We start from the raw sequence: 27119 nt of genomic DNA, 5'->3' as shown, positions 1-27119 counted from the left end.
TTTTCGTCATGATTCGAAGCCCTCAAATCTTGATGGACTGCTACCCTTCGAATGCTTTGTAAGTATTAGTTTCAGTTAAGTCGTCCTTGAGTCATTTTTTGTTTTAGTCAATTTAGTTTAAAGATAGTTTCAGCTGAGTGTCTAGTTTTAGCTTTTGAGAGTCTTGTTTCAATTTTGAATTAATATGTTCAACTATGAGTCTTGAGTAAAAGTTTCATAGTAATTCGTTTTTTGTTTGTTGAAGTTATCGACTCCATAGTCCAATGTACGAAGGCACTGCCTAGTTTCCAAGAGATCTGTAGTTCTTCGTACCTCCAAGGAGCTACCATCCCCATTGGGGCCAATGTTAGTGTCGATATCTTCATCCCTTTGTCAGTGATCAAATTCTCTTATTGCATTGCATTTTAGGTGTCTCGCTTGGTCAGCTACATTCCATTAGGATCATGGATCATCTAACAGTAGTGGCTTATTATACATTTTCCCTCATGTCCTTTACCTTCTGGCCCATTTTCATTCATCTAGATCATCTGCAGTCATTTTTTGTCCTTGAATCCGCAAAAGATATTTTTAGGGTTTTAGGTCTCATTAGGTCTAGGGTTTCATCAAAATGATCTTCAAAATTCTCAATAAAGGTCAGTAGGTGCATGAGGAGGAAAAATAAAGTTTCAACAACAATCATTTCTATAATCACATGCTCAGTGATTGATTTTTCCCTCAAAACTCTCTTTTGAGGAAAAACAAGGTTTTTTATGCTTTTATGTATAAATTTGATGTAATATTAGTTTTTCCATATTTAATAACTTCAGTGGAAACCATGGTCACCTTTCCAAGCTTCAACATCTCCATCACCTACGAGGAAAACAAAAAATCAAAGCATTCAGTTCATCACAGGCAAAAATAAAGCAAACTGCCCAATAACAGAGTTTGAAAAACAAGTCAAATGCAAACATTATAAAAGTGGGTTTCATGAATGAAAAATCAAAATCTCTTGTATATAAATCATTTTCACAATTCAAAAAGCTCATTCACATTCAAATAAGAAAGATTGAGCAAGAGAAGAACGTGTTGAGCAAAGGAAGCAAGCTTGGACAAAAATTGTGCAAATTCGTTGGTGTGGCGCATTGGGTGAGAGGCGCAGTGCATACAAGTGGTGCAGCGCATTAGGTCGCCCTCCACAGACATAAATTTACACTGGCGTGGTGCATACAGGAGGCATGGCACGTTGGGTTTGTGGCATGGTGCACAGGGCTTCAAGTCCGATTTCACCCACAAATTCGTTCAAACTGCCAAATTTGCTAAATTTCCACCTGCTCAAGTAAGTCATCATTCTTCCACTATCGGTGGATGAGTTTTTCTTTTATGGTGATTTAAAGAGATAAGCTTGAAACCCTACCTCCTTGCAATTTTTCTCAAAAACAAGTGCTTAGGGTTTGTAGTTTGTGTTTTTGCTATCGAATTCCATTCCCTCACTCCCACACTCTTCGTTTCCCACATTAATTTTCTAGTTTCATCCCCATATCCCTAAATTCACTAGCCCCATATTCCTAACTCCCAATATCCCAAACCCTAGCTAGACATTCCTAAACCCTAATTGTTATCCCAAAATCGAAAACTCTCCCCAAAACCCTTCTATCCCCCATATTACAATTAGCAACAATTGTAAAACCCCTTTTACCCTCTCCCTTCACTGTCCCTAATACATCTTCAAAAATTTGGCAGGAAAACATCAAAATCACCATAAATCTCTTCATACTCATCAAGAAAACTCACACATTAGCAAGCATGGAATCTGATCCTTTAGATGACCTAGATGAAGAGACACACAGTGACTCTCCTCTAGAAATGTGTGCACGAAGGAGACTTCACAAGGGTGGAAAACATATACGAGAGGAGCCTACTTCACTTGTTGAGATGCAGGCCTGCCCTCTTGCTATCACATGCTTTCAACACCAATCCTATTATCAGTTCTGTGAGATGGTTGCTAGAGTCCAGTATCATCATGAGTTAGCCTAGTTGTTTGTGCTTAATCTACATAATGGCCAAACCACTCTAGCTGGTGTGACATTCACCTTGACACCGGAGTCTATTTCTCTAGCAACCAACATTCCTAATGTCAGAGAGCACTGGAAGAAAAAGTAGCAGATTAAAAGGGAACACTATGAATCATACATCAAGCCTGGTTATTTGAGACAACTCAATAGAGTTTTTCCCTTTCGGTACCTAAAAGACTCATATGCTCCCTTGATGAAACTCATAATGAAGTGTTTTAGCTGTGAGGGCTGGCTTTCACGCCTATAGGCTACTCATATTAGATTTTTGATGCACTTTCCCAGGGTGAGAATGATGAATCTCCCCTACTTCATGTGCTGAAATATTCAGAAGATGACCACCCTAGTACAATAGAAGACTCCTCAGCAACAATTTAACAGTATATACCATTTTGCACTCATTAAAATTGTGGTCATGCATCAGCTTGGTTTGCAGGGCATCCAGGGAAAATTTTAATAACCCCCCCTAAATTTATAAATATAATAAATGGGCGAATCTCCATGGTATATAGGAAAAATGGAAGGCGATTTTATCAATAATATAATATGTATATATAATTTTTTCGCGAATCTCTCACCAGGCATGGGGAATATTTTACTCAATTATAAAATCTTGTAAGATCTTGGCGAGTCTTTCACTAAATAATAAAACTTTGTAAAGTCCTAGTGAATCTTAGCATAGGCTACATGTTGGTTTAATTCCCCCATTTAAATAGGCTACATTCCAGGTGAATACCATGGGTCAATACCATGTGCCATTTTGGTGAATACCATGGGTCAATACCATGTGCCATTTTTATTTTTATTAATTCTAATATTAGGGTTAATAATGGTTTTTTGCATGGTATTAATAACAATCTAGTCCATGGTATTTGTCCCATAGTATTTTGGCCATAGGATTCACCTAAATATAACCCATTTTTTGAGTGTTCGTAAATATAAGGTGACTTATGGAGTAAATATAAAAAAATGTTTTATTTGTTTACCATACCTCTTGTTTATTTATATTTTTATTAATTTACCATACCTCTTTTACAAATATGGTATTTGGCCCATAGGATTCACTTAAATAAAACCTCTTTCTTGAGCCTTCATAAATAGAACGAGGGTTATGGACTAAATATAAAAAGAGGTTTTATTTATTTATGATACGTCTAGTTTATTTATATTTTTATTTATTTACCATACTTTTTGAGTAAGTATAAAAGGACATTTTATTTATTTACCATACCTCCACTTTACTTATATTTTTATTTGTTTACACCCTTACATGTATATAAGGTGACTTATGGAGTAAATATAAAAAATGTTATATTTATTTACCATACCTCTCATTTATTTATATTTTTATTAATTTACCATACCTCTTTTATAAATATGGTATTTGGCCCATAGGATTCACTTAAATAAAACCTATTCCTGAAAATGGGCGAATGGATTCACTTAAATAAAACCTATTCTTGAAAATGGGTGAATGGAAGGTTGTAAGTCCTAATTTCAAGGGCTAAATTTACCTTTTTTACCCTCTCCCTTAAAATAAGGTGGGTATTTGAGGTGATTTGTAAAAATGTACTATGATACAAAATATTCGCCCACTAAAAATTTAAAACCCCTTAATTTCACCAAAGGGCGAACATTCGCCCCTAAAATTATCCTTGAGGGCATCTCATGGGAGGATTTCATTTCTCATGAGTTCTTCACAGCTCCTCAGGTACCTCCAGACACTTTTCATGACACAAGTGGACCTTCTCATCAGCAGCAAGGTCATGAGACACAAACCACTAGTGTGCCGATGTTTGTCACCTATCAAAAGGGAACTATATGGTAGTTTGTAGCAGCAAGGCGAGTATTATCTCCACCCGGGGTGGAAGGGGTCTTGCTTCCTTCATTAGCACAATAGGATCGGGACAAGGGGAAGAGGCCATTCGATCATGAGGGGCCTTTAGGTGAGCAGGAGACCAATTTCATTCTCACTCAGGATGATGACACGAATTTGGGCCCACAAAGCTCAAAGCTCAAGGAGGTCATCCAAGAGCAACAGGAAGACATCAATGATTTGTCCCTCAAATTAGAAAGAGATAATTGGATAATAAATTAGTTGGAGAAAAGAAACAAGAAGCTAGAGGATTATCAAACCATTATGGAGTTGCAAAACATACGAGAAAACAGCCAAGATGCCAAAAGGAGGAAGGTGAAGCTCACATCACTTGAACAAGAAATCAATGATGATTGTGAGTCTTGGCTTGAGAGAGATAATATCCACTTGGAAAAGTTGTTAGAGAAGGCCAACACAGAGAAAACGATGTTGAGGCATATGGCCTACCATTACATGGCGAGAAATAAAAGTTACAAGGCAAGAATCAGAAGCCTGAAAGCAAAGTTGAAGAGAGCATCGAGGAGGCAAAATGAGAAAGATAGACTTTAGATATTGGCTGAGGCTTCCTTGGCCCAACACAGCACTTGATGGAGGACACTCAGCCCAAATTTCAAAAAATTTGGGACGCTTTTTGCATTTTTGAAAATTTTGGGCCAAAACACGAGTTTTTCTACCCAATGCGCCGCACCACCTGGCACTTGCTTTTGATTGACACCTCCAAATGACAAAAACTCAGAATATGTGGATTTGGCTTGGAGAAATATGCATGCCTAGCAATGGCCAAGAAATTTTGACAGGTTTTGAGCTCCCGAAAAGGTCAAAAACATCCAAAAAATGACCGTGTTGCCGCTATTTTGACACATGGGAAGCAGTGTTGGGAGAACTCAGTTTTGGAGGTGCAAATGGAGGCTAAATTAAAAAATTCTACTCTTTTCTGGAAATCATACTGGTAGACCTTTCCAACAAGTGCACTTGGAGCAAATTTGGACATCGGAAAGGCCTCCAAAGGTGGCTGCAAACAGGCACTACGCATAGAGAAATCAGCGTGGTGCATTGGGGAAATTTTGTTCAGTTTGACCAAGAATACTTTGTTTTTTTCCTAGCTTCTCGACAGTTTGACTTTTCTCCTTCTTAATGTCAAACACATGAAGTAATTTGATGTAATTTTATGGCTATTGATGTAATTATGTTGAATTTTCACTCATAGAGGTAGATTCATCCATGAAAAGGTAGTTTGCAACTGAATGAATCAGTTCCCTAGTTTTTAGAGGCATGTTGTTCCACTACATAGTTTTTAGTTCTTAGTTTAGAATTTGTTCGAACAGCTCCTAAACTCATGAGCTCGACCCGCAGAGGCTAGGATGAGTTGTTAGTTGCTTATATCTTGTAATTTTTCAGTCATTAGCATGGCTGGACTTTTGGGAAAGCTTGGAGCTTCATTGTATACTCATTTCAGCAGTTTGGCTAAGGAATAGACCAGTGGTTTGTAGCACTTTATGGGATTCATGTGGCATCTTGCTTTGGTATTGTGTTTTCTTCTGTAATTGTAAGTCTACATGTGTTTTATGTATGCCATATTTCTCTTTATTTCATCTTAACTAAATCAAACAAGGATAAAGGTAGAATACACTAAAAGTGAAGTGCTCTACCTAGGGTTTGCTTAGTTATATATGTTTTTAGCTGTTTGAAAATGATCCCTGAGTTTTTCATGCCCTTTTCAACTCCTCATCGATCTAAAACCTCTCCATATCACTCAATTTGAAGTACTGAATCACTTGCCTACCTTTCCCCATAGAGATCTCTGCAAAACTGAGCCTCATTCCCCAGGCCCAAATTTGCCTTTCATGTTTGAGCCAAAAAAACATCATCAAATTCAATCAAACACCTCTGTACACATACCTAGCCTAAAATTAGTCATTTCATCAGTCATCTCAAGCTTTCATCGGCCATCTTTTCTGAGATTGACAAGGAGAGAGCCCTCTCGTGACCTGGTAGGGCTAGCTACCAGGTTAAGTGTGGTTTGATGTTACCCTAGATCCTACCTTTCTCAGTCAGAGGTAGATTTAGGCCCTAACATCAAGGACATTAGTGATATAGAAAATAGTTATTATTCAAACTATTTTTCTAGATATTTTTTTAGAGATTGTTGCAACAACACTAAAAGAACCTAGTATAAACTTCTTTCAATTGCTGCAACAACTCATAATTTTTTTGTAAAAGATGCATTTGACTCTAAATTTGGAATTAATATCGAATTAATGGCTTTAAATGTTTGAGTAGTCCACCTTCTCCATATATTTTATTCACAAGGAGACCAAAAAAATAATAATATAGCCAACAAATTATACTCACACGAACTAAAGAATTCTTTAAATCATTAAAAAAATCACTAGCATAGGCTATAAACTAAGAAAAAAAATCACTACAATTTCATGTAAATGAAGTATAATCATTTACATTCCCTATAAACTAAGTCAAATAAATCACACTCGAATTTTGAAAGAAAATTTGATAAGCACTACTAAATTGCAAAAAACGACATGTCAAGAATGAAAATCCTACATGAAATGACCTACCTTAGAGACATTCCTAGCAGGGATATAACTAGAGAAATTCAAAGGGGAAACTCCACAAGGAGAAAGGTGGTACCAAAAAATGGTCAAGGACAAGGAGAGAAGGGATAAAATTATAGCCTTTGAGAGCCTTCCAATTCTAACATCATTCTCAGGATGGCCAAAAGGCGACAACAGAATCATTGGTTAACTTTGAGAAGATCTAATGGATTCCATAATGATGTTTTCCAAAATTACAGAACAACCCATAATCACTCTGAATGGCATCTTTAGAAATAGTGCAACCATCGCCAATGTGCAGGTCAAATGGAATCGATGGATCAGTCTTTTTGTTAGAAGGTCCGGTCAATCCTTGGTCCTATTGAAGAAGAGCACCAACCACAAGAAGAAGGAATCCATGATCAAGAAAATAGAAATACCAATTGTAGGATATTTGGTTAGAATTTTTTATTACCTTACTCAGATTCTCTGATGCCAATTGTAGGATATTGGATCATAATTTTTTGTTGTAATTTTTAGCCATGGCAGGATGTCACTAGCATTTTGGTTCTCTTTATATTTAAATTTCAGAAAAAGAACATGGTTTGGCCAGTAATACCATAGGAAAAAAATAGTATAATAGCTACTGTAACAAAGCCCATGAGGGCCTAAATCTATGTTTTTAAAGTTTATCAACTCCTCTTGCCAAGAAATATAGACGATTTAGTTATACTCTCATCAAATCTTATGGAAAACCTCAATTGCTCATGGTAAAGGCGATGTCTACTATTTACAGAAATTGGAAAACTATGTGCAAATAAATGGGTTTCCAAAAATCATATGTTGCCCCTTAAGAGAATTGTAATTTCCACTAGTAGGATCCTGTGACTACATGTAGCTTTGTTTTGTAAAAGTAGCATCCCTTAGCACACAAGTCAACAAACCACTTTAATTAAAATCGCAACAAATGGGGAGGACTAAGTTTAAGAACTTAGAGACCCCTTGGAGAGATACCTTTCTGATAGAAAATAAAACTAAATTCTTCCATTGCTTCCATGGCCTTCCATGCTTATGTATGATGATGTATCTCATAACCAATTTCACTTATCAAACCAAATATATAACATAAAATAATAGTTGAACCATGTGAATGATGTGAAAAGGAATAGTGTTGAAGTATAAAATCACAATAATATGCTTTGAAACAACAATAAATGGATGGGATGATAAAATACCTAGATTGTAGTCACCAAAAATAATCTCTGCAAGTGCCTCACCACCAGCCTGACCAGGGTAGCTTGCCCAAATAATGTTAGAGATTTGAGGATCATTTAATGCAAACGACACATCCATTAGACCACCAGAGAAGGTGGTAAGCACCACATGTCTTTTGGTAGCACGAGAAACTTGATACACTAATTTTTCTTGTTGGCCTGGTAGAGTCAATTTTATTTGGTCTCGTTCCTCCTTTTCTTGGCTTTTATCTAAGCCAACAACTACAACCACTTCATCCACTTTCTTTGTAGTCTCTATAGCTTCATCGAACAAATTTTTAGAAATGAATGCCAAGTACTCACACCTAGAGTAATACAAAGTGTCCCTAACATATCTCTCCAGGACTTGAATCAGTGTTATAGTGTGACATGGAAGACCTCAACATTCACAAGCAATAGGAGAGAGGATAAGTACATTTCACTACCTACAAATTTTTTCACATATGTGTAGATTACATAATTAAATAACTATTTATGAATGATGCATATGTGTAGACTGCAGAATGAAACATGTATTTATGAACAATTATTTATCTAGGAAGACTGACCATAGTAGCTTCCTAGGAGAGTAGTTGCATTGCTGGAATTAGGCCCAATGACAGCTAGTTGGTCCGTATTCTTGACAAGGGAAAATGTTCTTTGTTGTTCCTGAGAAGCATAATACCCTACCTTGCAGCTTGCAATGCCAATATTTGATGTTCAATAGAGCACACAACCTTCATTTTAAGTTTTCCCTTCAATTGATGGTTGAGATCACCATAACAAATCCCAGGATGCATGTGCACGTTGAACAAATTGTGAAGGGCTCTGTTGATATCTGATTCATTCACTTTTCCTTTCGCTATTGTTCACATTGTGTAATTTCGCAAATAACTTCCACAGTCGGCATCCATTCCTGACAAAAAACATGTGGTAAAACTAATATCATAAGGAGAAGGTGTCATATTATCAATAACCACATGGTACTCCTAGTATAGAGAAAAGGAAACAAATCAACTAAAGACAAGGCTTTCTAAAATAAGATTGATGGATGATTGCAACTAGAGATAGGTTCTTTACCACTACTTTTTGGGATTATAAAGGTGCATTGTTTTAAATGTTTAATGGATGTATTGAAAGATGGCCACCACATAAACCCAAGTGCAATATGAAACATGAGGTTTGGAACCTCTAAGATGCATATCTTGAGTTGACAAAAAAATATTTTTAAATCAGTGGTGCATTAGGTTGTATATATGCGAGATTTGGCTTCACAAACTCAAAGTGTATATCAAACTTCAGTTAAAATGGATTCATCCTGATGTATATGCACTTACCCATTTTCTATAATTTTAAGTATATTACTGGAGGTTGTGAATATCAAGGGTTCATACATTGAGTTACACAAACATCTCTTTAAAATAGATTGGTCATAGATTGGGATTGATAATATGCAACCTCTAACTTCAGAATCTCCTAGTGTATATCAAATTCGACACCCAAGTTAAGCTATATCTGTCCTAGTGCTTTCAGAATATAAGATGGGTGTCTATTAAACTAAATTGTATGTATTTTTTGGATTTCAGAATAAAGATGATTATGTTAGCTTATATGCATTTGTTTGCTTCAATGTTTATACGGGTAGTTACCTACTTTTGAAACGTCTGCTACAACATTTTCGACAGTCGGTGCATACTGATGAGAAGTGGAAATACTGATAATAGCATCAGAGTTTGTTGTGATGTAATTGAAGGACAAAATTTATATCGAAGAAGTGTCATTCACCCCAAACAATTATACTCTTCATCTAACACATCTGAGGAAACATTACCCTTAAAATCCCCAGTCACATCTCACAGTGCTGGTGAGAGGGTTGGAATCACCACGAGTTGGGACTCCATTAAGGCTATTGAAAGATCACATGATACTACTTGCATGCCCTTGCTCCACACAGCTCTTGAACAATGGTTTGTATGTATCCAACAAGTCTTGTTTTCTAACCTACACAAAAACATTAAATTAAAAAACTCTCTTGAATTAGCACAAACCCATTCAAATCGAACTTCTAGTTGCTAAAGTTAGCAATTTGTGTGAACCCAGATATTGATAGCGGAACTTTACCATTAAACGTGATTGAATATAGAGAAGCAAGTATTTGGGGATATTTTCAACGTTCGGTAAAGCTAAACATTGTAGTTTTCAATCTATATTTTAATCCACACCATCACTTAATAGGAGGGTTTTATAGTGGTAAAAACAATTCCAATGGACTGTATAAAATCATCTCATAAGGGTTCTAAATGGTTTTGATTGTTGTAGACTTGTAGTTCCAAGGCCAACAAACAAGGTCATTATCTCCATAGTAGATGCTAGATTTATAGGGAACGATGCTGGTGTTTGCCAGTGAATGCACTAAATTTGAAAACTATAAAAAATAACCCATTATGTCGGTAAACATTTAAGGAATATATATATATATATAGCCCTCCATACCACTGATCATGCAGACATGTAAACAATGGAGGTGCAGTCCACAATGAGAGAGATGTATGTCTGTGTGTGGAGGACTATAATGCTTGATCATAGTACGACTGACCTAAGTGGGTAATGGTGCACACCAGGTGTACTGATTAACATAAAACACTATAGCTTGGAGGCCATGAGACACTATATCTATCCTTGACCTGAAGGTTACTACCTCCTTACATGAAAAAACAGAGAAAATGTGGAAATTTAGTGTTGATAATAGAGTTTTACTATAGCATCGAAAGAGAAGCGAGTATGGACCTCTCAGTTATCCATGTCGTAAGTTGTGAAATTCTTACAACAAGTGGAAGATCTCAGATGAGTAGAAGAGATGACATTTTTCTTAGAATAGGAACAAAGGGGATTGCTCTATAATTCCCTAACGTAGACAACAGAGTACCTGCTAGATAGTAGGGCATATTCTCCTAGAGTTTCTTGATCTCGACCGCATCGGTGATCTTTGAATATATTGATATTGGGTGCCCAGAATGTAAGCCTGATGCTTCCCTACATTGTATATCACTCTAGATTCAATGCCAATTGCCCGCACAACCACAAAGCATATGCCCTTCTTTAAGTGAGATGAGTTATAGGTATTCATAGCATTATATAATACAATGGAAATGAAAACGGTTAATATCTTTACTGGTAACTGATATGAGATATAGACACTCATTATGTTATAGAAATAAAATGGAAAGGTTCAAACTTGGGCAATGTAATACTAGAGTTTGACATCAAATAATGCAACAATTAGTGTGACTTGAGGAAAATGGGTAGCTCTATGAATGGGACCATTGAATTGAATGCTGTGACCCCACTAGTAAACTCCATGTAGAGCTTTCGACCAGGCCTAGAATTTCAAATTCCCTCCCAACCAAGAATTTCAAATTCCCTCTGCTCGTCAAATGAAAATTTGATGAAGTTTTTTATTTTTCATGGCTTTCATTATACATTCTATATAAATTGGTAAGTGTCACTATACGTTCTACCCAAATTGGTAATTGTCAACCTCTTCTAACTGGAAACTCTCTTTTAGCGATTATTTCATCTCAATTTTCATTAATCTCTTAGTGAGAGTGCCTTATCTTTTCCTAGGTTAACATATGTGTTTGTTTGAGATCATAATGACATTAACCACCTAGGGCTTCAAATTTTCATAGCACTAACAATAACCGACAACATATTAAAATAAATAATCATCTATAAATGTCATTAATGTAGGATTAAGTCAATGGTAACCACCATAGAAATTACCCTATCCTTCAAACTGGGTTCGGGCAAAGAAGGAAATGTGACACAATAAAATAAGTGACATGATAAGAACACCATTTAAAACAACTGTGGACAAATCTCTCATGTATTTTACCAAGTAAAGCTAGGGTACCACCAAGTTTCAGGCATGGGTGGAGCTATGTACTCTGCCAAAGTAACCAAAGGCTTGCACGTGTCCCCAATGTCTTGAGATGACCTCTACCACAAACGAGACAACAAGGTAGCCCACAAGAGGTGAAATATGTCCTTAGGGGATTTTAACCATGGGAGAGAGGAGAATATCACATTGAAATCTTACTAAAGAATTCTTGAATTTCCTTTGACCATCAAAATGTCCTTATAAATTCATATTATGTGTTTATATGTTTATAAATTCTAATACAATAGACCAAAAGAAAAATTGGTGGTACATATATATGGAGAAAACGAACATCACATCTAGAGAACATTGCGAACTATATCTTTGTAGAGACAACATCACCTATCAAATTAAACATTGTTTCCCCTCTTATTTCTATAACTAAATCATGACCAACATTGTTGACTGCTAAACAGTCACCCTTGAATGAGGGTATCACTTCTTCCAAGGTTACCAAGGATTTACACCTATGTCTGCAAACTTCTAAGAGGACCCACTACCAAAGCGGTGCAACTTATGAAGGTAAAATATGTGTGAGGGTATTCTAACCTCGATGGGAAAATATCACCAAGCCCGCCACTTATCTTACAAGAGCCATTGTTGACAACATTGAAGACTTACATTAACATTGCACTTCTAAATATACTTAACCTCTTATCATATATACCAATGTATAGCTTGTAAAATTAATATTATTGCAAATTGTTTGTTACTAAAGTGCAGAGGACGAAGTTAATAAGTTTTAAGCTGGAATGACACTAGTTTAAACACACAATCAGTAGTAAGACATAGTTAGGTGGGGATAACATGTTTAGAAAATTTTTAAATTCATTTAGTGCTCACATTTCCTAAAAGTGAAAGCAATGAAAACAAATTAAATTTAAATTCCATCGAAGTAAGTAGAAACTAACCTACATAACGGGAAATGGGAGAACCCAACACTTCTTGAAAACATAATGAAGACTGTAGATGAAGTCAAGAGACACTCCTTGCAGGGCCATGTGGAAATTCACATACACATCCATCTTGTGATGACAACATAGAGAGCACTTTCAAGCTCATATCATGCTTATTTATGAATACAACTCAGTTACTTATTGTGGTTTATCCAAAGATAACTCCCAACAATCATGCTTATGAGTTTCTTCTCATTCCAATCTATCAAGCAACCCATGGAGATGTGTCAGTTGTCACAACATTGCAAACAGACAGAGTTTAATTTCCCCAAAACTTCTCCGCTACCATATTCACTGCCATGAAAAAAGTTGAAGAATAAAATGAAAATATCTCAGATTGGTATATGAAGTAATAGTTTTGTTCAAGCGGTACTTTCGAACTTTACTGATCAGATAAATCATACAAGAAATGAATATAAATAGTTTAGAGGTATGTGTTTGGAGATACAAGTGAATGGGTACATTTGCTCCTTCACGCAAAAGGATTTAAGATATTTTAAATCTCCTTATTACCTTGCAATTGAAAACTAATATATTTCTTAGGCACTTGAATTGTATTTATACAATAACAATGCTATATATTTTCCATATATATAGTTTTACAGTAAATTTAAAAGAGATTATATCCTATAGAATCTAACTGTTATCATTGTTATCTTATTTCCATTCCACAATAATGCAAGCTTGTGTGGTACAATCATACTCTTGGGGAGTAAATAAATACGATGCTTCAAAATTAAAATACAATGCTTGCCAGACAATTTACCGGACTACAATGCTTGGTGGGAGTGGAAATCCACCAAAATACATGGGTACCTAACTATTGCAAGTACTAACCCACTAAGAACTCCTTCAAGTACATGGTTCATTCATATTCCCAATGAAATCCACCTAAATGTATAGGAAACTTCAGGTTTTTAGACCTATCATGCCCCATAGAATTTATAACCAGCATAATCCACTCATAGATAATTCAACTAACACATGGCCCATACTCTATGAAAGGTTTTGCACTATATTAAACAAGTTATCTTGATCAACAGGGACACATGGATAGTGGGTATGCCTTATTACAAGAGACAAACACTGATATTCCCTTTACATAATACATAGATAGATATGGTCACATACTATGTATATGCTCCATATCATGCAGGAAATAACTACAAGATTTTATAATGTCGCATGTTATTACATTGCTCCTCCTAATTACTAACTCCAGCTAAGATCAAGCTCAAAACATCAATGAACAATATACATAATCTACACACAACATGTTAAACTTCCTCCAAATATAAGACGTGATTCATATTTCCACATGGTCTTGGGTTTGATTCAATATAATAAAAGGTTTACCTTGTTTATGCATCTCCAACCAATCTCCATTTCTACCATGAGGAATATCATTACCATGATTTTGGATGAAATTCCAAAAAATCTTTGTTATGTTTACAATTGTTAGAGGAATAATAAACCCTAGTGTATGGGCTGAGCACCCCAACAGAGCAAAGGGCATACACCAACAAGAAGCAAGCAAAAAAGTAGTCTTAATTCTTAAAATACTAAAGTAGGAAGAATAGATATTAGCCAAAGGTCCTACGTTTGAGGTTGTTCTCATAGGGTCTAAACTCTTTGCTTCCTCCAATGCCTCAAAACCTACAATCCTTCCAAGAAAAGCACTTATAGTAGTAGTAGTTCAAAGCATGTTCATGATAGAAACGTTACATCATATAAGAATATAAGTATGAAACATGAAATCATACATAACTTGGATTAAAACATGAATTAAAGCATTAAGATAATAACATCAGGAACATGACATAACTTCTTTATTGATAACTGCAAAGGAATGTGGAAGAATACAACTTGATTCATCCACGGCTCCAAGTGAAACCTTCCTCCAGATCCGTCCAACCCAAGGCTCAACAATCCTTTTTCAAATTCATACACGTGGATTCCATATGAAGGATATGAACATCTTAATGAGGAATCATGAGTTTCCTATAGCTGGGAGTGGAGGACGCACAGGGATAAATCAGACTTGATTAGGGACTAATTGGATATAATGTCAATATCCTATCTTTCTCTCCCCTTAGGCCCTCCCCATCGGGTGTATTTATATCAACTCAAAATAGCTTCTTCAGTTGGGATATAGTTAGGCCACGAGCTCCTGTATGTAGGCTTCTAGTGTAACCCATAAACCCCGCCCAAAAAATAGCGATTTTATATTTTTTTCATACTTTAAATGATATACGTGGGTTGGGTATAGCTAAACCCGTGTGTGCATGTATTTTTGGAAGGGCAGAGTCACGTATGGAATTTAAAATAATGTTTTTTAATAATTGGACCAAGTCTAATGGGAAAGGGAGACCCAAGGCCATGACTTGGAGAATCAGGTATATAAAGGTGATAAATTATGCTATAAATATGCCCCCTTATATATGAGGTCTGAAGGGGTACATGATGGCCGAAATGTATTAAGTGTATCAAAAGAATCATGGGGGACTTAGGAGGAGATCACTATAATCCAGCCTGCCAAACCATTGGAAGAGATAAAAAAGAAATCTCATGTCTGAGGTGGGCATACACTTTCTCAGAGATAGTAAATCATATCCACATATCAAGTGTAGAGCGAATCCAATATATATAAACGTACAAGGGAAACTGAGAAATACATAGTGGATCATCTGATCATAAAAAGAGTACATATCAAGTTCATGTCTCAATATCGCATAAGGAAGAATGGATGAATGATGCTAAAGTAGATATATGATCACTAAGGTCACATAACTAATCCTCAAAAGTACCAAGTCAAAAAGTGGAATAATGGTACTGCATGCAATTTGGGTGCCAACATATAAGTTGTTGTTGTGATGAACTACAACATATAAGGTGGATGATGTCATTGGTAGTACACTGCAGGGACTGACAAGTTAACCATGAAATGATGATGCAGCCTGAGGTCTTCGGCAACCGCCATGGTACATTTCTACACTATGGGAATAAATCAGTTGAAGTTGGCCATGTGAGAAATCGTTTCATTACCGGTCCTTGATGTATATCGTTAAGAAATGTGAGACAACTCATTGATAATGATGATGAGAGTCAAGGTACCCTAGTAAAATCTAACAATTGTGAACAAATGAGTTGAAGTCAAACACTTGAGAGAATCTATTAATCAGGAGACATTGATGTATTCTCATTATCGATAGTGAAGGAGTGTGCCACTAATGACTGCAAACCATAAGGTATTAAAAAAGGACTCTTGATCTTATTCCCAAAGAAATGAGTTGGATTCGATGGGAAAAGATTCGTTGGAAGAAAGGAATTAAGCAATCCTACATCAATCTAGTGCCAGTGTAACTCGCAGGCTAATAATGTGGAAGGAATCAGATGAAGAAGGATGAGGTAACCATATCAGAGCATGTTTTTAGCATACACAATATGTGGCTAGCGCATGACAGAAAGTTCTGAACCAACCAATAATGAAAGATGACATAGAGGCAAGGAATCCACAAATAGGATCAATTGGAAACCAAGGTACTACATGAATCCCAGTGTGTGATAATGTAATCTAACATCAAACACAAGGGAAACCACTCAGTCCAAGACCCATGATATTGATTGATCTTGAGCACAAGGTCATCTATCAATGATGGAAATAGGGCAAAGGTGTGGCTCTAGGCCTACTCTTAGAGAAATTTGTCAAAGTCGATAAGAGCAGACCTGCCAATATGAAGTCAATGGAGACCTTCTCAACCAGCATGAGCAAAGGACCAGTTAGTTGATGTGATACTGAACATAACTCTAACAAACTGGGTATGACTGACTGAATACGAGTCAAGAGACACCACAAAAGGGATGACTCAGGTTTACTTCCCTTGAACAAAAGAACAACTCAAATGTGACTATATGGTAGCATATCATAACTTTGTATAAGTTTGTCATGCAGGAGGCATAAACAAACTCTCCATATGATTAGATGACATAACCAACTGGAGGAGTACTGACTCAATAACAAGGTTATGACTCTCATAAGTCAAAGTGAAGCCCATCCCAACAGAGGAAAGACTTTCTTTGAGTGCTTTGTTCAAGGGTGTCACAATGAACTCTTGTTTTCATCAATTATGGAAGTAAATTCTCGTTCCCTCTCTTTTTGGAATATATAATATTTTTGTCTTTTTCATATTTGGAAATCTTGAAAAAGAATAAAAGAATGCCTATGGTACAGTGGAAACAACGAGTGTCTGGATCTAGACGTGCTAGTTCGTGGGAGGGAACCATTCCTATTCTCAATGCAAGGTGACGAAACTGGTCAATGACACAAAGGAATGTTCTTTCCATGAGAAAAAGGTGTCAAGCTGCAGAGGCTAAGTGATTGCAAAGTTGATTTTGTAGAAAGACATGGTAAAAAGAGTTGCTGATACACAAGTCCAAATGAAGTCGACTTAAGACCAAAAGCTATATATAGTCAACATGCAAGGAAACAATACAACTCACCATGTGGGAGCCTCTACGGTATAAATCCAAAAAGATACTGAAGAAGAAAGAGAGTAAAGCTTCATTGCAAAAGTCATGGCAGGACTAAAGAGAACTCCTGAGCATACTTAATCTTTGTAGCATGGGAAACATATGTTAGCAAGGATCTTACTAGGAAGCCCATGTGAAGGAAGGCTCTAGCATCATGTCATGATTTTATAAGTCAGTGAGTGAAAAAGGTCTTAATAATCATAACAAAATGGGGCCAAACTTATGGAAACATATCACAGTATGGAGGCTAGAGTGCATAATGAAATGGAAAAAGTGATATTCCCTAACATATATGCCAGTGAAGAAAAAAATAGCTACAATGATGGATCAGTGGTCATGGGATTTAAGTGGTAGAAAAAATCTCAAAGTCTTTAATTTAACCTAAAAGACAACCTATCCTAGCACTCAAAGCCAAAAGCCCACAAAGTTTATAAAAAATAAAACATAAACTTTTTAAAAGTGAGTTTTAAAAAGTTTTTGAAGTTACAAGTTAGAAATAGACCTTTTGACTCCACAAACCTCATTTGTATTTTTAAAAATTGAGATAAATAGCTCCAGAGAAAGGAACCAGGAACCACAATCCACCCTATTTCTCGGCTTGAACAGCTACCAAATGTCTAGATAATCCTCAAATTCTATATTTCAATGAACTTTTGTACATTTCAAGCATTTTTTTCAAGAATTTTACCATCGGAATCTTGATTTTATATTTTTACTCTCTGCGTACATGGGTTGGGAATATCAAAGTTGCTTATGAGTAAGCCCTATATGCAACTGCATATGAAATGAACTCCCGTGTGAGCATTGAAAAAATTTAAATTATGAATTTTAATGGATAAAACTACTTGAATTGCATGATGGCTATTACATGGAAGGAAATAGAGCACAATGGAGTAAAAAATAAAGTAATGAATGACCCATTAGAATTGGATGCATTGAGAGGGTGTGTGTTATGAAACCAGCTCACAAAAAGATAGAAAAGAGAGATCCACGCCTTAGAATTCAGCCTCTTCGAGGGGGCAACCTCCTTTACATTACATAAATGAACAATTCTTGGATGATACAAATGACAAAACCTCCTTTCTATATATAGGAGTCTAAGGAGTCACAATATAATCCAGCCGACCTAACAATAATAATATAAAGCCACACAAATAACAATAGGGGGATTCTATGGGGCACAGAAATAACAATATGGGGGGTAATAGGGGCACAACAATATAAATAAGGGGTATAACTACAATAGTAATGGGGTAATCACTAGTATTATAGGGACCCAACATGCCCCTCTCCTTCAAAAAAGTGTTGTCCTCAACGCTTGAGTAGTTTTGGATACTTCTCCATAAAATTCTCATCCTCCCATGTGGAATCTTCAGCGGATAAGTTCTTCACTTGATAAGATACTCTGAAATTGATCGATTTCGTAGCTGTCGAGTTCTTGTTTCTATGACTGCTTCCGGTTCCAATATAATTTTTCCTTCCTCATCAAGTTCTGGCAATATTGTTTGAATTGGGAGCTTGTCACCTATAACCTTCTTTAAACATGAAACATGGAAGACTGGGCGCAATCGAGAAGCTGCAGGAAGCTCCAATTTGTATGCCATAGTACCAATCTTTTGCAACACCTTGTACGGACCATAATACTTTGGTGATAATTTATTATCCTTCTTAGCTTGCTTTAGGGACATTTGCTTATATGGTTGTAGCTGTAGGAATACCCAATCACCTACATCAAAACTTCTTTCACTGCGATGTTGATCTGCCTGTTGTTTCATTCTATTTTGTGCCAACACGAGGTTATCCTTTAAGAGTTGGAGGACTTGTTGTTGATGTTCGATGTGATGTTCCACTGCCTGAACCTTAGAATTTTCTCTTAAATATGATGTGATGGATGGTGGTTGATACCCATAAAGTGCCATAAATGGGGTCATTTTTGTTGCTGTATGGAAGGAAGTGTTATACCACCATTCAGCCAGAGGCAACCATTTGACCCATTGTGTCTGCTTATCAGATACAAAGCAACGAAGATATCCTTCCAAACATTTGTTTACTATCTCAGTTTGCCCATCAGATTGAGGATGATAAGATGAGCTATGAGCTAACTGAGTACCAAGAAAAGAAAATAATTCTGTCCAAAAATTTCCAGTGAAAATGGGATCTCTGTCACTTACAATAATCTTTGGGTTTCCATGTAGCTTTTGAACTGTTTCCATAAATGCAGTAGAAACTATACTGGCTTTCAATGGATGTGATAATGCACAAAAGTGTGCATACTTGGTAAGTCTGTCAACTACCACCATGATGACACTCTTTCCCTCAGACTTGGGTAAACCTGTGATAAAATCCATTGAAACCTCCTCCCAACGTTGGCTTGGAATGGATAAAGGTTGTAATAGACCCGGTGTCTTAATTGTTTCAACTTTATTTTGCTGGCAAACCAAACATTCCGCCACAAACTTTTGAATATCTGATTTAAGGCCATCCCAAAAAAATTCCTTGTTAACCCTGTGGTAAGTTTTTAAAAATCCTGAGTGCCCTCCTAAGGGAGAGGTGTGCAATTCCATAAGAATCTTTTGTTTTAGCTGGGAATTCTTACAGAGGTATAAGCGGTCTTTGTACCATAACGAATCATTTTTCCAGCTAAATGTATCAGAAGTACTGTAATCTTGTTGTAGCTTTCGAATAAGTGCCCACACTTCTTCGTCATTCTTCCATTCCTCCCTTGCTTCGCTAATCCGATCTGGTTGGATAATAGAAATGGCACACAACAATGCTTCCACATCCTCATCCTTTCTTGAGAGTGCATCAGCCACAACATTTTGCTTCCCTTTTTTGTAGATGATTTCAAAGTCATAACCCAACATCTTTGTGACCCACTTTTGTTGCTCTTCAGAGGATAATCTTTGTTCTAAAAAGTATTTAAGGCTATCATGATCCGTTTTTACCTTGAAGTGTCTTCCCATTAGGTAGGGTCGCCATTTCTTAAGTGCATGGAGTATTGCCAACATTTCCTTCTCATAAATAGCTTTGCTTAAAAACTTTCCCTTGATTGGACGACTTTCAAAAGCAATGGGTCTTTCATCTTGCATTAGAACAACACCAATTCCATTTCCTGAAGCATCACATTCCACAATAAAGGTTTTTGTGAAGTCCGGTGTAGCTAAGACCGGTGCTTGGCACATTGCCTTTTTAAGATGTTCAAAGGCCTTTGTTGCTTCCGGAGTCCATGAAAATGAATCTTTCTTCAATAATGTTGTTAGAGGTGCTGCTATTCTCCCATAATTCTTAACAAACTTGCGATAATACCCTGTCAACCCAAGAAATCCTCGCAGATGCTTTATGGATGTGGGGATTTTCCATTCCTTAATGGCTTTAATTTTGCTAGGGTCTACCTTAACTCCTTCATGAGATACAATATGACCCAAATATTCCACCTCCTGGACTCCAAAGAAACATTTGGATCTTTTTGAATATAATTGTTTCTCCTCCAATAGTTGTAGCACCCTGTCAACATGTTCAACATGATCCTTCCAAGACTTGCTGTAGATTAGTATATCATCAAAAAATACTAACACAAATTTTCTAAGGAATGGTTTGAAAAATGAATTCATCAAACCTTGAAATGTTGAAGGTGCATTGGTAAGGCCAAAAGGCATGACCAAAAATTCATAATGACCCTCATGAGTTCTAAATGCCGTTTTTGGAATGTTTTCAATCTTCATTTTGATTTGATGATATCCCGAACGAAGATCCAACTTGGTGAAGTAAATTGATCCATGCAATTCATCCAGTAATTCATCAATAACAGGAATGGGGAACTTATCTTTAATAGTGAGCTTGTTGAGCTCCCTATAATCTGGACACATGCGCCATGATCCATCCTTCTTGTGCACCAATACTACTGGAGCTGAGAAAGAACTTTGACTCGGTTGAATTATACCAGCCTCTAGCATTTCTGCAACCATACGTTCAATTTCACTTTTTTGGGCATAGGGATATCTGTACGGCCTGATGTTTGGAGGAACACTTCCTGGAATCAGATGAATAGCATGATCATGATCACGCATAGGTGGGAGACCCTTGGGAGTCTCAAATACCTTGGAATGATTGTCCAAGACTTTTTGGAGATCTGGAGAAATAGATGATTCCAATGTGGAAACATCTAGCGAGCATAATTGTGCAATTACACCTCTTTGTTCCTTTCTTAGAAGCTTTGTCATACCATGAGAGCTGATTATCTTTCCTGGTTTCCCTGCAATACCCCTTAATTCAACTTCTTTTCCTTCCGAAGAAAATTTGATGAAAAGTTCTTGAAAATTAAAAGCTATTGTACCCAAGGATTGTAACCATTGGACTCCAAGTACAACATCCGCACCTCCCATTGGAATGGAAAGCATTGGGCTAGTCAATACATATTCTCCCATGGATAGCTTGATATTATGGCACTTTCCAGAGCAATTTATTGTTCCTCCATTTGCAATCATCACTTGACACTCTGGTGCTGGATATAGGAAGCAATTCAATTCTTTTGCTACCCTACAATGAATAAAATTGTGGGTGCTTCCTGAATCAATCAACACTATTACCTTTTTCTTCTTGATTTGTCCTTCTATCTTGATGGTTTGAGGAGTGGTAATTCCCGCCAATGCATTACAAGATATGGTCGGATTTATTTGTTCTTCATCTAGGCTTTGTTCCTGGAATATATCCTCTCCTTTTGACCTTTCTTGCTCCTTTTCTTCTTCCTCTTCACAATCTATGTAGAATAATTTCTTCTCAGCACACTTATGACCTTTTGTATATTTGCTATCACAATTGTAACAAAGCCCTTTTGCTCTTTTTTCTTCCAATTGTTGTGGTGTCAACCTTGTAGGTTGTGGAAGACTATGGGCAACAACACTTCCCTCTTTATAGTTGTGAATGGTATGCTTCCTAGTTGCCATAATTTTGCTTTCCATTTTTCTTGCTAACCTGAATGCCTTCTCTAATGAATCAGGTTCCCAAAGGCGCACATCATGTTGGATATTATCCTTTAAAGACCCTATGAACACATCAATCCTATGCTCTTCTAGAATATCTTTTACCCTTATGTTCAATTTTTGGAACTCCTCAATGTGCTCCATTATTGAACCCTTTTGTTTGAGACTTATCAATTGGCTAAAAAAAGTGTTGCTTTTTGTATCCTCATAATGTGTTATCAATTCTTCCGTAAAAACTGCCCAAGTGATAAATTGTTTACGAGAACAAAGCCATTGATACCATACAAACTGATTTGGTTCCAAATATAAAGTTGCCATACGTACCTTTTGTGTGTTTTGCACATTATTGAGATCGAAGAATTGCTCCATCTGTAATATCCATGTGGCGGGATCCTTGCCATCAAACTTCCTCACATCCATTTTTGGAACATGGTGAGTCTTCGATCCAACATTAGAGTCTATGGAATCATGATTAACATTTCTTTTGTTCTCATCATGAGTTTCCTTTACTACCTTTTCACCATTAGTGACCCTTTCTTGTAGCAAGTTCTTCAATTCTTCCATGTCTGTCTTCAAATCTATCTTCAAATTTACCATCGAATCCTCCACCTTAGCTTCCATGCCCTTTATCTTAGATTCCACGCCATTTATCTTAGATTCCACACCATTTATCTTAGATTCCATGCCACTTATCTTAGATTCCACACCATTTATCTTAGATTCCACGCCACTTATCTTAGCTTCTGTTAGCTTTTGTGAGCGTGACATTTGTTGCACTTGTTCTTGTAATTTTGATATATCATGTAGCATTTCTTCCTCTTCTTCATGAGTCATGCTAGAGCTTTCATGTTCCTTACTAGGTGTTTGCATTTTCTTTCCTCGGGGCATCAGTTACCGATAATAATGCTTTACTATGCCCCTTGAATTTCGTTAAACCAAGCTTACATAAAAATTTAAAAAAAAAACTACACACCTTTTTTCACTTTATAGAAGCCTGATATTGAATCTGATGTATCTCTATAATTTCAAGTCATCCAGTTCTCAAATTGCTACTTGTAGTAACCTTCTACGTCCTCTTTCCAATGCCACAAGTCTGAGCCAAATTGGATTCTCCAAGTAAGAGTTATGTAAAATCTCCCACGGTGACTTGCTTTTAGACTGGTTCAGTAGAGCGAACTTGTACGAAGTGCCACGAGTCACTGTTTCAACCTTTGAATCTGAAACACACAAAAAAGAAACTACAGTCCGTCTTCTTTCTGCACCTTTTTACGAAATTTCAATCCGATCCTCAGAGAGAGAGTTATGACGATTTTCCCCAGGTCACCTGTTTTGAATGTAATTCAGGAGTCTGCAGAAAGGCCAACTTCCTCAGATCATATCTCCGAAAATATCACGCGAAAAGCTCTGAAATTTGGACCCAAGGTTCAGTGCCAATTCTTCTCAAATGGGGTTTTTTTGTGACTTCTGAAACGTCACAGAAACAAAGTTATAGCGAAAATGCCACGATGACCTGTTTGGAACAGCGAAACCCTAGAATCCCAAAGCTCTGATACCAAATGTTATGAAACCAGCTCACAAAAAGATAGAAAAGAGAGATCCACGCCTTAGAATTCAGCCTCTTCGAGGGGGAAACCTCCTTTACATTACATAAATGAACAATTCTTAGATGATACAAATGACAAAACCTCCTTTCTATATATAGGAGTCTAAGGAGTCACAATATAATCCAGCCGACCTAACAATAATAATATAAAGCCACACAAATAACAATAGGGGGATTCTATGGGGCACAGAAATAACAATATGGGGGGTAATAGGGGCACAACAATATAAATAAGGGGTATAACTACAATAGTAATGGGGTAATCACTAGTATTATAGGGACCCAACAGTGTGAATTATTGAAATGTTTCAAAATGTCAAATATGAAAACCAACACAAGGTTGCTGGAGATTCTTGTGAATTATTGGGATCTAGAAGAGGATACTTTTATGATTGATGAAATGACCTTGTGAATTGAAGTAGAAGATATCTACTTCATCACTGGACTTTCTCAGAGAAAATAGCTAGTTAACTTGCAAGGTAAGGCCTGAGGAGTCCTACATGTAGATGATTACATTCACATCTATTTCCCTTGAAACAATGAGAAGGTAGGGACATAGATCCCAATCAATAATGTCCAGAGTTTGTCACTCAGAATTCTCCTTTTTACCATTTCGATGGTAACAGGTTCAACTTCAATGGACCAAGCATCGTGTGTTACAATGAGGTTAGCAATCGATTGCCTCACCACGGTATTTTATTAGTATACAACCCTCCTAATCTAAAAAAAAACTAAATTCTATTAAAAAGAGTAATACCAAACATTTTGGGTATGGTACCATCCTTTGCACTTTCTTCTTTGAGAGGCTACTAGGACTTCGACCCAAAGTTCTCTCTACGATCAGCATCCAAAGAGATCCACGGATAAGTATATGGGTTGACTTGATGAAGAGACTAGGGGGTGGAAAGGCCCATAGAACAATATTTGATGATGAGATATTCCTTTGGTGGGAACAACAAGTCATTGCCATCAAGGAATACCCCTACATAGGCATGGAATTAAGAGTGGATCCAGATATAGTGCTTCCATGTGACGATGCATGGGGTTCCATTGGTAAAATTATTTTTAAGTTTTTAAAGTTATTTGATTTTTTTGGATTTAAAAAACTATGAATTGAAATTATTTTTGATGAGACAAAAATTCCTACAAAATTGTTTGATCATGATAGAGATGTGGGACCAGTAAGACCTGAGAGTCTGCCCAGGCATAAGCATTGTGGAAGAGACGTGGAGAGTGCCACAACTGAGATTGAGAGACTCCTCCATACCGTACAAAGGAACCTGGAGAGATTGACTCACCAGGGACCTATGGCAACGATAGAGGATGTACCAGAGGTTATGCAGAGATGCGTGGTAGGAGCACCACAAGATTGGGTGTGACACTTTCGATAGGTGGCTACTGCCATTATCTTCTTCCAACATGTACATATGAGGCTAGACCGAATATAGATTAGAGATGTCCAAATTTTTTATAGTCATGATTAGGCTTAAGCCTTAATTTTGCAGGAAATTTTGCTCTGATTTTGTATAATATTTTAAACATAAAACGTCTATCTATATGTAGACGGTTCCATGATGTGATGACCATATATACAGATGATTTTTTATTATTTTTTATTTTTAATGTGATGAATGATTAATATGCCAATCTAATATTTGATTAGCTATTGAATTAGCAAATGGGTTTTATGATCGTGGAATATGAATAAACGTGATAAAATTAAATGATCTTTGTAATAAATGTACTCTCAGAAATTGGCGATATAAATAATGATCTCTCACATGATAGATGTTGTTTAACTGAGAAACCACCAATTGTGGGTCCAAGTATACTACTAGTGAATCAATACCAAGAGATATTGCTTTAGATAGTAAGATAACCACAACAATATATTCAACAACATTGTTTGAAATAAGGCTGATACATATGCATGTTGAAAGCAACAACTGATTGGATGGATAGTAAATCGCCCAAGCCGCGGAAGCTCAATTCAAGGTATGTCGACTAACACCATTGACGAATCCTAAATATACCAGATCATTTTCCAATGTAGATAAAAAATCTTGATATGACTATTAAACATATAGACACATATGCACAAATATATACAATATCTAGAACCAAGAAAATTCTAGGTAGAAGCCTAGGCATAATAGTTTTAAATATAGAGCCCTTTATGGGCTCCACAAACTTGTTTCCTTCAAAATAAACCAATTCTTCAGCTCCCATTATTAAGACCTTTTTAATGATAAAAGGACCGTACCACTTGGGTTTAAACTTACCTACCCCCAAGGCATCTTTGTCTTGGTCATAGATTATGACAAGGTCACCTTCAGAGAAATCCATAGGACTCACAACCTTATCATATCGGACTTTCACTCTCTTTTTATGATGTTCATTAATTGTGGTAGCATCTCGAAAATGATTGTCAAGATTTTCCAAATAAACGAGGCATTCTTCAAGACTGGAATTGTCTGGAAGAAGTTCTAAAAATAATTTAAGAGAAGGCATTTCACATTCCATGTGGAAGATCGATTTCAAACAATAAACTAGTTGAAAAGGAACGAAACTTGTAGCGGTCTTAACTAACATTTGGTATGCCCAAAGTGTAGGAGATAAAATGATATTCCAATTTGATTGAGCCTTATTAATTTTCCTCTACAGGATAACTTTCAGGGTTTTATTCATGGATTCCACCCGACCATTGACCTGAGGATAGTAAGGAGATGAATGCTCCTTCTTGAAACCTAACTGGAGAGCCTTATTCATGGATTCCACCCGACCATTGACCTGAGGATAGTAAGGAGATGAATGCTCCTTCTTGAAACCTAACTGGAGAGCCAATTCAACCATCATCATTTTATGGAAATGACTTCCATGGTGAGTGAAAATCACCTTTGGAATACCAAAGTGAGAAATGACTTTGTTGAAAATAAACAAGGTTGTTGTTTCACCATCATTCCTAACAATGGGTATAGCTTCATCCCACCTAGTAAAGTAGTCTAGTACTACAATAGTATACTTATGACCCTTTGTTGAAGGCAGGATACAAGTTGTAAAATCAATGCCCCACTTCGTGAATGGACTGATGGTAATAACATGAAAGAGTGGAGCTAGATGAGCACACATTTTCTGAGTATAAACCTAACAAGGATGCAATTTCTTCATCGCTTCAACACAATCTTTGAAAACCAAAGGCCAAAAATACCCTGCACGAAGGATTTTTTGAGGTGTAGCAAGCCCAGATAGATTACCACCACAAGCTCCACTGTGGCCATCATTCAGAACTAACTCAACTTCTTCGAAGGTTAAGAAGTGTCTAAGGATTGAATCAACCCTGTGATAATATAAAGTATCACCGATAATAACATAAATATTTGCT

At 36.6% G+C, this 27119-nt stretch overlaps 1 pseudogene; it reads right to left on the bottom strand.

The window, feature by feature from the left end:
* The window catches only part of LOC149247910 (putative beta-D-xylosidase 6), a 34040-nt pseudogene extending 7450 nt beyond the window's left edge, over window positions 1-26590 (bottom strand).
* Between the last annotated feature and the right edge of the window lie 529 nt (window positions 26591-27119).

This window comes from Pinus tabuliformis, chromosome 7 (assembly GCF_031772625.1).
Source record: "Pinus tabuliformis cultivar Carrire ecotype Pingquan chromosome 7, CPIR1, whole genome shotgun sequence".
Classification (NCBI taxonomy): Eukaryota; Viridiplantae; Streptophyta; class Pinopsida; order Pinales; family Pinaceae; genus Pinus; species Pinus tabuliformis.
This window is presented reverse-complemented; position numbering and strand designations above follow the sequence as displayed.